This window comes from Microtus oregoni, unplaced genomic scaffold, assembly GCF_018167655.1.
Source record: "Microtus oregoni isolate MIOR12 unplaced genomic scaffold, Mior012 000074F_006, whole genome shotgun sequence".
Taxonomy (NCBI): Eukaryota; Metazoa; Chordata; class Mammalia; order Rodentia; family Cricetidae; genus Microtus; species Microtus oregoni.
Window position 1 is genome coordinate 338,530 of NW_024543993.1, and position 14,227 is coordinate 352,756.

Here is a 14,227-nt window from a genome sequence, read left to right on the forward strand (position 1 = left end):
GTTTTATATTTTCATGTGTGTGAGAAATGTGCATATGTATGTATGTTTATAAGTTTTTGCATACATGTGGGTGTATGCCTTGCATACATGTGGAGACCCAAGGTTGATGTAAGAAACCATTTCCAGTCACTCTTCCACCATATTTATTGAGGCAGTCTCTAACCCAGGGCTCCCCAGTATTGTTAGTCTGCTTTGCCAGTTCCTTCTGGGGATTCCCTGCCTCTGCCTTCTGAAGCTAGAACTAAAGGTGGGTCACCATGACTACATAGAATTTTTGTGAGTTTCTAAGGATCCAAGCTCTAGTCCTCATATTCACACGGTGAGCACAGGACCTGCTGAGCCAGCTCCCTAGCCCAACACATGCATTTTGTACTGGACATGCATGTCGTCACACCACACGATGCTGCCTAAAATACCATGACTTTGATTTGAAACTATTGCATATTATGAACTGCAGTGTTTTTACTGCATACACAGGGTTTTCTAATCATATAGAAACCATTTAATTAGACAGATTGTGGTGGCGCATGCTTTTAATCCCAGCACTCCGGAGGCAGAGGCAGTGAATTCTGTGATTTCAAGGCCAGCCTGGTTTACAGGACAGGCTCTAAAGCTACAGAGAAATCCTGTCTCAAAAAAAGGGAAGAAAAGAAAAAGAGAGAAAAAAAGAAAAAGAAAAAGAAACTCTTTAATTGCAAAAATGAAGAAGTTTTAATATTTCCATAGCAAGGTAACTATTAAGCTTGTGTATCGTTACACTGTATTGTGTTAGTGTTTGATTTTGAAAACTGCTGTTTGAGTTGCTAACTTCTCATTAAAAATGGCTTAGTAGCTGTAGTGGCATTTCAAATGTATTTCAATAAATAAAGTTCAGCCTGAAGATCTGAAAAGCAAAACAGCCAGCCACTGGCTCTTATCCCGACATCAGTCTGAAATGGCGATCCTGTCTCCAGGAATCTTAGAATGACACTGTGTGAGAGCTGTCTCTTCGTCTTATATTCCTGTCTAGGACTGGGATTAAAGGTGCACCATTAGGATTAAAGGCATGCACCACCCAATTTCTATAGCAGCTAGGGTGACTACTGGGATTAAAGGTTCATGTCATTGTGGCTGCCAGGATTAAAGGTGTGTGTTACCATAATCTGGTCTGTAAGGCTGACCAGTGGGACTGTTTTACTCTCAGATCTTCAGGAAGTCTTTATTTATTAAAATACAATTTAAATGCCACTACAAGTAGCCATGAGGTGGTGGTGCATGCCTTTAATCCCAGCATTTGGGAGGCAGAGGCAGGTGGGTCTCAGTGAGTTCGAGGCCAGCATGGTCAACAAGTGAGTTCCAGGACAACCAGGGGTGTTACAGAAAAAAAAAAAACCCTGCCTCAAAAAAAGGTTTAGCAAATTTCATTTTGGGATTAGGAAAAAATTCCAACAATTTCTGCAACAGTCTAAAACATAATTCTGCTATTTATTGTACAACATATTTGTCCAAAATGGAGTTCTCAGCATTGACAAAATATCACTCAATTCTGAAAACATTGAAGATGTTCTCCATTTTGTAGTATCAATATTTAATTATGTAATGGCAAGCACATTTGTCCCATTAGAATGCAAACTTGCTTTCATGTTTAACAAATAGTAAAATCACATGGATGTCAAAGAATTGTTTAAGAATAAATTTCTAATAATGTATTTTCAACAAGTGTTAAATTTCTAATACCTATTTTTACGTATCTATATACATAAGGTTATATAAACATTTCTAGGTTGAAAGGGAATCACTAGTGGAAAAAATTAAAGAATCTCCACTCTGTTAGACGTAGTATAATGCACATTTTAGCTCTACACATTAATATTGACTGTATTTTTTATTTTTAATTAAAATTTTTCATAGATTATATTTTAATTATATTAATTCCCATTTCCCAGCTCATCCAAGCTCATTCCCACCTCCCTATCACCAACTTCATGTTCTTTCTTTCTCAATGTTTTTCAAAAGAAAACTTAAAATAAAAAAGAACAAAAATTCAGCAAGACAAAATGTATCTAAACAAAACAAACAAAATCCCACAGAATCATGGAACCTGTTTTGTGTTGGCCAACTATTTTTGGGCACTGAACCTGTCTTGGAGTGTGGTTGATACACCCAGTGACACCCCACTGGAGAGCTAATTTACCCTTTCCCAGCAAGTATCTATTACAAACAGCTTCTTGGTAAAGAGTGTCATTTTTTGTCCACTTTCCACTCTCAGTGCAGAGACTTTGTCTTGTTTGAATCTGTGCAGGTCTTGTACATGCTGCCACAGTCTCTGTAAGTTCATATGTGTGTGTATCAATCCTGTTTCATCCCAAAAGACATTGTTTCCTTGTATTCATCTATTATCTCTGACTCTTAAATCTTCCTGCCTCTTTTTCTGCATAGATCTTTGAGCCCCAGGGGAAGGGGTTTGATAAAAACATCCAGTTTAGGAATGGGTGCTCCAAAGTCTCTCATTCTCTGCGCATTGTCCAGTTGTGGATCCGTGTGCTAGTATTATTTTTTGTTTCTGCATGTGCTTGCTTATCTATGCATACAGTACTCACAGAGGACAAAAGAGGGTGTTGGATCCTGTGAGACTGGAATTACAGATGGTTGTGAGTTATTGTGTCAGTGCTAGAGATTGAATCTAGGTCATCTGAAAGTGTAGATAGTACTCTTAAATACCATCATCACTCCAACTCCTTGAGCATATTATTTTTAATAGATACAGTGGTTCCCATTAGGTTATCTGTGCTTATATTTACACTCATAGGGGAAAACTGTATTTCAGTGGAAAGCAGCATTGTTTTGACCACTTCTAGATTTGTGCTTATCTGATTATAGGCTTCTTATTGTATTAGAACCGTGCTTTAATTCTATACATAGTATATAACTGACAAAGATACATGTAGGAATACGCAAATATATTCTTCCTGGTAGACATTCAATTAACATCCTCCACTATGGAGAAAATCAGTTTTGTCTCCATTTGTGCATACATTTTTAACATTCCTGATCCATGTGTGTCTGTGCTTTTGATGGCCTTTTGAAATGGCTCTAACATCTTACTGGTTTCCTCATTAGTAGTGAATTAAAACAGTTTCTCATTTATGTCCACTTTGCGTTTGTACAACAGCCATTATTTTTACCTTTTAAAAATTATTAACATATTGTTCTTTACTCCATTTATATAGGATGCTATAGCCATTATTACACACTAATGTTTGTGTGTTTTTAAAGTATACAAAGGCTTCATGGTTTCTTCACATTCTAACTCAACCCAACTCTAAGCATGGATTTAATAATCTGATGAAGGCAAAGGGATAAATAAACTTCAGAAATTACAGCTTTATTAGGGAAAAGGTCAAATCAGGCTCAATCAAAGAAATGAAACTAATAGTACCATTCCAGGAAAGGTAACAGAAATGAGGAATGCCTTTGTTTATTTGACACTACTTTCCCCAGATCTTTGTTAGGCACCAGTGACACAGTCTTTGCCATCAGGAAGCTCAGCTCAGTGCCAAAGACAAATTAGGAAAAAAGTTACTGGGGTTAGGGCTGTTGTGTGCCCTCCTGCCACCCACTAGAACAAAGGGTAGGGATCTGTTTCTGGTCTTCAGGTTATGGATTCTGCTGTGCTTTTAGAGGACATGGGAATGCTTTCATGGGGAAATGGCTCTTTATACTTGTAAAAAGAGGAAAGAAATTAAGTTCTGATCTTCATTCATTTTATATAATAACACAAATTCTGCTAACAAAGCTGTTCTGCTTTATCGCTAATGCCTGAAATATTCATTAAACTGCTCCTTGGTGGGTATGGGTACAACAGATTTGTGAATCCTTTTGCTTCTAATGGCCAACTCCGGAGGAAAAGAGAAAATAAAAGTCATAAACAGGCTACCTACATCAGGTGCCAGCTGGGAAAACAGAAGTCAAGCTACATATACGAGGGGTAAAGGATTTTGGCAAGGCGTTTATGGTTTGTAGCACCATTAAGAGGTAGGAAACACAGGGTCAAAGACAATACCACCAAAAATGAAGGGAGCCGATTCTGGAGACCTTAACATGAAGCACCAAAGTGGACCGTTCTCAAGATTTCTGAGAAGCTGCTGAAATTCTCAAGAATCTCTGAAATCACCTTCGGTCTGTCCCAACCCATCTGCAGTTGTCAAAGACATAATCCTCCCAAGTTCCTTGGGAAGCTTCTGTTAAATCTTGTAACTGTCATGGAGTCTGATTATGGAGAAAAACTACTTCTGTTTTTTGTTTCATTTAACGTTTTTATTAGCATATATTCATTATGCATGAGTACATTATATGTTAATACATGTACATAATGTGTTTTGGTCAGTTTCACCTCCACTACCATGTCTTGTTCCCGCCCACTCCTGTTAAGTTCTTTGCTCTTCCCAACCTAAGGACTTTCATTAGGGTTGTTTATAGGAACATGGGTAGAAAATTGCTTACTAAAGTATGTGCCTCTTAATAGTGGCTACATTACTAAAATAATAGTATTTTCCCTTCACATTAACCATTATCTGTGTAAATCCTCAAGAAGGGTTAGTGCCCTGTGGGATCCCACCCCTACCCCATTTCAAACAGGACTTCTACTTAATTCCAGAGATTGGCAAACTAATTTTTCTTTTGAGACTGAGATTCTTGTATCTCAGTCAAGGATGAGTTAAACTGTATGTGTAGGGGGTGTAGTATATGTGTTCATATGTATACGCAGATAGATGTATGTGAATTCTTGTGAAAACTGGAGGTCAATTGTTTTCCTTGATCACTATTTTTTGAGACAGGTCCTCTCACTGAACAGGAGCTCACCAATTAGGCTAGGTTAATTGACCAGAAAGTTCCAGGAAGCCACCTGTCTCTGCCTCTCCAGCACTGGGATCATAGTTGCACATTATGCCTGGCTTTTTTTTATGTGGATTCTAAGGGTCTAAGCTCAGGTCCCTATATATGTATAGAAAATACTTTATCGGGCTGGAGAGATGGCTCAGAGGTTAAGAGCATTGATTCTTCTTCCAGAGGTTTGGAGTTCAATTCCCAGCAACTGCATGGTGACTCACAACCATTTGTAATGAGATATGATGCCCTCTCCTGGCTGCAGGCATACATTTAGACAGAATACTGTATACATAATAAATAAATCTTTAAAAAGAAAGTACTTTATCAACTGGACCATCTTTTCAGTGTAGTTGGAGGCTGCTTGCTCATTTTCTGGCCGCCAAGACCTGAAATAATCACACAGAAACTGTATCATTACAACACTGCTTGGCCTATTAGCTCACACTTCTTATTGGCTAGCTCTTGTATCTTACACTAACTCATTTCTATTAATCTGTGTATCGCCACATGATTGTGTCCTACAGGTAAGGTTTCATCCTGCATCTGGCGTCTGTCTCCTCTGGCAGCTACATGGCTTCTCCCTGACTCTGCCTACTCTCTCCTCCTCTATCTGCTTGGCACTCCTGCCTTGCCCTTCTCTGTACTGCAACAGGCTCAAAGCAGATTCTTTACTAACCAATGGTATTCACAGCATAGTGGGGAACCCCACATCATTCCAGCCCAAACATTGCTTTTGCTTCTCCGGCTCCTCTCAAAAGCATGCACTACTCTCGGCTTTATGTAGTGCTGGGGGTCAAATTCAGAATTTCAGGCATCGTTAGTGAAGCACTCTACCAACTAAACTACATTCCCATTCCCATCTTGACATCATAAAACCAGGTTCTAGAGAAATTTGCATCCCAACTTATCTTTCACTAAGGGAAGATTCCAAGAGGTGGAAGTGATGATGTTGAACTGAAGTTTGATAATCCTCACCCCACATTGAAAGCCCAATTCCTGGTACATAGCTAGAGCTAAGTAAATGGGAACCATCCCTGTCACTACTACTTCAGCCACTGAAAGTCCAAAATTGACCCAAATTAAAAGTGAGAAAAGTAAAAAATTTCACTTTCTAAATAATACCAAGAGCAATTTCATCATTTTGTATTGGGCCAACAATCTATGTATGAAATATACAATATACTGGGGATCTAGGCAAAACCTATTTCCTGTGATGAAAAAGTAACAGCAGCAAAAGGAATTCTGTGAGTTTGTGGGGTTCTTAGGAGCCAGAGGAAGAATCTGATTGATCAGAATGGGGGTTTCTTGTTTATTTTTAAGATTGTAATTTATTCGTCTTTCCCTTCCCTCTCCTCTCTCCAAACCCATACTATACCCCTACCTGCTCTTCTTCAAGTTCATGACTTATTAGTTTTTACTGCATTTTTATATTTCTATAGACATTCTTAAATATAACCTGTTGAGTTTATATGTTACATGTATATATGTCTTTGAGGCTGGAAAACAGGTTTTGAAGACAGAAATAAGAATAACTTTAAGCCAAAAGCTAAAGACAACATGAGATAAAAAAAAACAACAAAATACTGCAGCAGATGGTAGCTAAGAAAAATGAGAACCCGATTCTGATACCATCTTCCCAATAATGGAAAGGCCTAACCCTAGAAGGCAATCATGAAAGCCCTCAATTTCTGATACCCTCCCTAGCCTGCCTCTGCTCAGGCCCTGGGTTATTTTTGTGCCATCCAAGGAAATTCATAAGCCTCATGTAACCTCAAAACAGAAATGAAGTTGTTGTAAGAACATAAGTTTTAAATCATTGCCCATTTATGTCTGTGGTCTGAGATTTGTAGCCCAATTATCTTTCAAGATTATTTTACAAATTATTTGAGATTGCTAATTAGTACATCTTAAAGGAGAATGAAGTGTTTTATAAACATAGTGTAAAAATTCACTATAAAACAGTGTATTGCCTATATTTGCTTAACAAAAAAAGAAGTAACCTAGATGTGTCTCAGTTATGAAACTGACTGGCCAGGTAGTGGTGGTGGTGCATGTCTTTAATCTCAGCACTCTGGAGACAGAGGCAAGAGATCTTCGTGAGTTCAAGTCCAGCATGGTGTACAAGAGCGAGTTCTAGGACAGCCAGGGAAAACACAGAGAAATCTTGTCTTGAAACACCCTCCCCCAAAAACTACATCATTAACATGAAACACTGTAAAATAACCTTACTATGAGTTCTGTAAAATGTGTTCATTAAAAAAGCAACCAAAGCATTTATGTTAAGGATAGTTTAAATGTTTACTCATTACATGTATTTGGACAACAAAAGTAAAGATAAATGTACTTATCAAAAGCAAGTCTTAAAAGTAGATATTTATTGAGCTAACACAACAGGATTAATCTGTAAAGTTTTGAAGACAGCAAGTGTACAATAAAATATTCAGTACCATCATGAAATTATCTTGCAGTATACAATTTTCAGAGAAGATATACACGTTATATCTCAAACCACAGGAACTATTTTGAGTACTTTATACAAATAAAGGGCATTGTTTGGACTTGAAATGCAATGAAGTACTTGCCTACCATGTATGAGCCTTAAAATTCAATCCTTCCAATTCCAAAATAAAAAGCCAATAAATATCAAATGTGACATTCAACCCTACCTAACTTTTAATTTTAGTCACCCAAAATTTAAATTTAATTCCTCTAATTTTTCAGATCTTTAGCAGTTACATAGTCCTGGTGACTACCACAATGAACAACTTAAGTTACTTGTATTTCCATTTCTGTAGAAAATGTTATTGGAGGACTTTTCCAAATAACATATATAAGCAATGGTCATATGTCCTGAAAACAGAACATCTTAATCTTGTATTTTTTCAAAAAGGACAAATTTAACTTGAAATCTGTAGATGAGGTTTGGAGTTAATTCTTGCCCAGCATATAATTTCACTTTTCATTTTAATTGTATTTTAACTACCAAACAGTTGGATGTATTTCTGAAGGACAATGTTAAGTTTTGATGTGTGTTTATAGCAAGGATTTTTATTTCTGTTATTGAAGCTGTCAATATTTGTGAAACAGGTTAAACTGAATGGTGAAGCTGGAGTGAGTCTAAAAAATTTTTGTCAAAATTATTTTGGATGTAGAGCTCAGTAACAATCAATAAAAAACAAAAACAAAAAAACCAACATTCTTTTCTCTGATTATGGGAGATTTTTAGAACTCTACTTTTAAAACCTTTGTAAGCACAGCATTAAAATAAAAATGTACATAAAAACACTATAGCTTTGTTAAGTTAAAGGAAAAACTTATTTGCTTACTTATTTATATAGAGGCCAGAACCTTAAAACATCTATTTCTTTTGTTCTTTTGGTGCCAGGATTTAACCTAGAGTCTTGTGCATGTAAACATGTGTTCTACCACTGAGCAATTTCCACAGCTATCTACAATGTCTAATACGTCATGAATAATCCGTACTAAAACTCCAAAAGTTGAATTTAGTTTTCAAAAAAGTTGTGTTTGTGTGTGTATGTGTGTGTGTGTGTGTGTGTGTGTGCATATATGTGTATACCTTCTATAATTGGTCACAAAAACATTACTATCTCTCACAGGTTGTGAAAATAACAGGACTTCAAAGAAGCTATACTATTTAACTGACTTACAGTGTCATACTTTTCACTAGATTTTTTCTCTGATTTATTAAAACTCTGAAGTTAGTCAAGGTCAACTACGTTAAGAACGAATTTTTGGTTATACTGAAAATTTTCACGAGAAAATTTTGTTTAGTGAGCAATTTAAAATTTACTTCGAGTGCATACAATTTTTGAAATGTTTAAAGATAAAAGATGGCATTATGACTAATAAAATGTTTCCTAAACACAAATATTCAAATAATGGAATTATTCCTGTGGCTAAAACATCCAATAATTTTCTCTATAACAAGGAACTTACTTAAAAAAACAAAATATTATCATGAGCAAGATGGATGTTTTTCACTTTTCCAATATTCGTGCCTGTATCCTTTAAGACAGTAGTTCTCAACTTTCCTAATGTGACACTTTAATACAGTTCCTCATGTTGTGCTGCTTCATAACTGTAGTTTTTCTACTGCTATGAATCATAAGTATCTAATATGCAGGATATCTGATATGCCTCCCCAAAAGGGGTTGAGACTCATAGGTTGAGAACCATTGCTTTAAGAGCACTTTTCTCTGAATTTCTGACCAATGTTGTCTTATACATGAAACACTGTCAATTTAAATTTGTGTGCATTTGACTAGTAGAATATATCTGAAAATGGGAAATATATTAAAATTTTTACCCAGACATTCCAGAAACCAAAAATAATTTGAGTGCCTGAATTTGGTAAGATTCTTGTTATTCACAGACATTGTTTAATTTTAGTTACTGAAAGGAATGCCAACTCCCCTGGTAGTTTTCTGTATTCAACCTGAGCAAACTTGTATGATAAAATGTTGTCAAGAGGTAATTTAAGGAATTATCAGGAGTAAATCAAGGTATCTAGGTTTTTTTCCCTGAAAGGCTTAGGTCAAATAAATGTGACAGCAATCTTATAATTGTATACAATGTATAGAAAAGCCACTCAAGATGTTCTGACTTAAGTAAAAAATACCTCCTTTATGAATGAACCCGTTTATACCTAAGTTCTAAAGGATCAACTCACTTGGCAAATTTCTACTATATTCGAGTTATGCTTAAAAGATTATGGATTGTCCTAAAATATAGTTCTCTACTTACATGTGTGTTGCTTACACTCATCTTTCTTCCATCACTAAGTGCTAAGTATACCACCCTCTATCTATATTCAAATAACCGTGTAAAATGAAAAAGCATGGGATAAGACAGGACTCTGAACATGGCAGACAATGAGGGCTGCTGAGAAGCCAAGGACAATGGCACTGGGTTTTCATCCAACTGCATGTACTGGCTTTGTGGGAGCCTAGTCTGTTTGGATGCTCACCTTCCTAGACCTGGATGGAGGGGGGAGGACCTTGGACTTCTCACAGGGCAGGGAACCCTGACTGCTCTTTGGACTGGAGAGGGAGGAAGGAGTGGGGGGAGGGGAAGAGGAGTGGGGGAAGGGAGAGAGGAGTGGGGGGAGGGGGAAAGAAGTGGGGGGAGGCGAGACCTGGATAGAGGTGGGCAGTCCTTGGGCTTCCCACAGGTCAGGGAACCCTGATTGCTCTTCGAGCAGATGGGGGGGCGGACTTGATCGGGGGAGGGGGAGGGAAATGGGAAGCGGTTGTGGGGACGAGGCAGAAATCCTTAATAAATAAATAAATTTAAAAAAATTAATAAAAGCAAAAACCTACAAAGAAAAAAAAAGAAAAGAAACCATATGTGTGTGTGTGTCCACACCACATATATATGCGAAAATACATGTAAATGCATAACATGTATGCACATGAACCTAGAGACAGTGCATTGTAATAGTAAATCTATGGCTGATCTTGTCTTCTTTATTAAATTGAGAAGTGTTTAAATTAAAAAAAAAAGAAGTGGGGGGAGGGAGAGAGGAGTGGGGGGAGGGGGAGAGGAGTAGGGGAGGGAGAGAGGAGTGGGGGAGGGGGAGAGGAGTGGGGGGTGGGGATGAGACAGAAATTTTTTTCAATAATAATAATAATAATTTAAAAAAAGAATCTAAAAAAAAAAAGAATTTTCTAGTATTATCCTAACTGGTGGCTCAAGACAGCAGTATATTGCTCCACACTTTGTCCAGAGACAAAAGTATTTCTTGAAAGCAGAAGATATTTTGTCAATTATTTGGTAGTCAATTCAAAATTTTGTCATTATGACATGTTAATTATAGTAATAGAACTTCAGAAACTTACAGAAATGATCTGTTTTAGAAAAATCGGTAGGTAAGTGCTTCAGTTAGTTTAATCAGACTCTTTGGTCAACTCCATGGAAGGAGCTGCTGCTAGAAATTAGTAATGGCATTAGAAAGCTAGAAATTAGTAAATGAAATATCTTGGGTCTTGTCTAAGAGTTTGGAGACAGATGTTGATGGCTGTCACACACAATTTCCAATAATATCCAGTTTCTTCTAGATCATAATCAGAGTAGTTGTCCTGAAGAAATTCTGGTGGTAAAGATTCAAAACAGAACAGTTACTTGGAAATCACTTCTCAGAGAAACTAATTCATACACTCTTAGTTTTCCTCCTTTACTGTCATTTCCCCCATTTTTCAGTGCTGGGGAATCAAACCCAGGTCTACCACTAAACTGAACCCCCAAACAAGAATCTTAAGAATTTAATGAACTGAAATGCACGTATTGCAACCATTATTTAATGAGCTGGATTAATCTTTTTATGTAAAGAAACAATTACATAAAATATCATTTCAACTAATAATAATCTCCAACAAACTCATTACATGCCAGAACAGAAATCCTCAGCTGTTTTAATTACCAAGATCAACACTCCTTATTGTTAAGCGTCTCAATCATGCATCTAACCTATTCATTATCTCAAAACCAACTATCTTAAATTTTTGAAATGTATGAGAAACTGCAGTGTCTTCACACTTGGAGACCCAGGAAGCTAGCAGTGCTTTTTTTTTTTTTTGCTACTGATGGCCTATCTCTCACAAAAAGAATCAGGGGGTTTAAATCTTCCATTCAGAAGAAGACAGTGCATAAGGAAAGGTGAGAAACCACATCATTCAAGAACTGTTCTTAGAGAAAGTGGCAAAACAAGGGTGAGTGGAGAGAAGAGCTATTTATTCGTATATCAAAGCTTCTCTCAAATGCTTTTGCAGGTTAATGCCTCATTGTCTTTGATCCTTTAAACTCTGGTGGCCCTGACATGTCAGAAGTTGTTTGTAGCATTGTTCTATTTCTGTTTCTGCAAAATTAATACGCTAATAAATCAGGACAACACTGATAACAAAGCACCAATTCAAAATGTTTAGCAATACATGTGTTGAAAGGTTTCACACCCCCAATACTATTGAGATCAGCAGTAGTGTAAAAGGAAGCTTCTGTAATATGTCACTGGATTTAGTAGCAGACAGTATTCTGATGAACATTTTTATTCCTGGGTGTGTTTGTGCTGGTACACATGTGTGTAAGGAAGCCAGAGTACAGACAACCTTGGGTGTCATCCTCAGACATGCCATGGAGTATATTTGAGACAAGGTCTCTTACTGGCCTAGAACTCACCAATTAAGCTAGAATGACTGGCTATCAAGCCTCAAAGACTTTCCTGTTTCTGTCTTCCCAGTCCTGGGATTATGAATTTATACCACAATGCCCTGTGTTTTTACATGGGTTCTGAGAAGCAAACTCAGATCTTCATGCTTGCAAAGCAAGCATGTTTTACTGGACGACCTATCTCCCCATCCCCTGATGGACACTTTTATAAAATTAAAAACAAGTCATGTGTCCATGACTAAAAGCTGTAGTAGATAATGAACACCATGTACTATATTAGTGTAGGTTTCAGCTGTCTGTTTTAAAGGTGAAAAACAATTGACTGAGACAATAGCAAATGCTTACAAAGGGAGCTGTAATTTAGGGTTCTTTAGCTTAGCCTGAAATATCAGTGCTGTTCTAATTTGCTGGAAATGGAATATGTGGTATGAGGAAGAACCAAAGATGTATCACATGAGGTCAGGTTTTTTTTTTTTTTTGGTTTTTCGAGACAGGGTTTCTCTGTGGTTTTGGAGCCTGTCCTGGAACTAGCTCTTGTAGACCAGGCTGGTCTCGAACTCACAGAGATCCGCCTGCCTCTGCCTCCCGAGTGCTGGGATTAAAGGCGTGCGCCACCACCGCCCGGCGAGGTCAGGTTTGGAATCAGAAGTATGTGATGAGCGTTAGCAACACAAGAAGTGTTCTATTTCCTCCTGTGTCTAAATTTAAGACCTCACAGAATTTTGGAAGAAAGATTTCTTACTTCATTTACATGTGTTATAGGTGTAGAACAGACACCAGGAAAATTCTGCAAATCAATTAAAGCCTTCACTTTGAACCCTGTGCTTCAGTTAATGAAAGTTGAGTTACAATACCTATGTCAGACCATAGTCAGTAGAGCCTTCCCTATCTTAGTTAAGCCGATTCAAGACAGAGCAGTTAGCCTTCAAAAGCCAAATGCAAAGAGAGAATTACAAATCATGAACTTTATTGGTCCTCAGTGAAAGACTTAGTAAAACATTGGTATCTCTGAGGAAAGACAAATAAATTTGATTCTTCTTTTTGCCCTTTTCCCCTAATACCACTGGCTTGCATTTATTCTCTTATAGTCTACATGTAACAAACCTTTGAGAGCATCAATCCTATTGGAATCAAGGGCAAACAGGCCACAATCCATATTGCCATAGACATTACTTCTAATAAGGATTTCCTCTGGAAACAAGTGGAGAATGATGTATTTGGCTGACAGATCTGGGCGAAATCGGGATTTTGCTATTTTCAGTACTGAATATGGTATCTGTATATTTCTAGATGGATCTCCGAGATATACTAGAGGCAAAATAGAAAGACAGAGATTAGATTGTACTTTTAAAATGCACTGTTAGAAAAATTAATTTTTCCAGATTTTTAGTTTCAAGAATTAGAATACTTAAAATAATTAAACATTAAGTTTCTAGCGTTTTGATATTATAGGTTTTTGAGCTTTTCTGAGAGTAAGTAAAAACAAGAAATTTGGTGGAGAAGGAGGTGGAAAAAATCTGGGAGGACTTGGAGGAGGATAAATAATATGATTAAAATACACTGATGTTTTAAATTCTTTGAAATGATTTTAAAACATAACTTAAAATTTTAAATTATTTTTAAAAATTGGTATATAATGAAACATAAAAAGTGAGACATATATTACTGCTAGCATATGCTACCATTGCTCAAAAAGATGACTTTGTGTTCTGCTACCTTCTGGCATGCATTAAGTACTAAAATTATGTTTAGGTAAATTTTGTTGATAAATTCTAAACAAGTTTATGTATTATTTTCCTACTCACAAGAGAGACTTTCAAAAATAAGCAACATAATTCTTACTGTTGCATTTAAGCTTTAAAAAGTAGGTTTTCTATTTAGTAATACAACCATCTCTACACAAACAACAAACTCTGGATTGTCATAGATAACATATTTTAGATATAATAGAACTGAAAAATTATTTTTCAACTCTATAGATTATTAGCATCTACTTTCCCCAATGATTGAAATCAATCATACGTGAAAATTACTATGCATTATATAGGACAAAAGGTTATTTGTGGACAAAAATGTCTCAAAGAAAAATGGTATGATTTTTACAAGTCAATAAGTATTTTTGTCTTATAACAGTCATCATTCAATGCATAGGAGTACATATGTTGAATCACACACA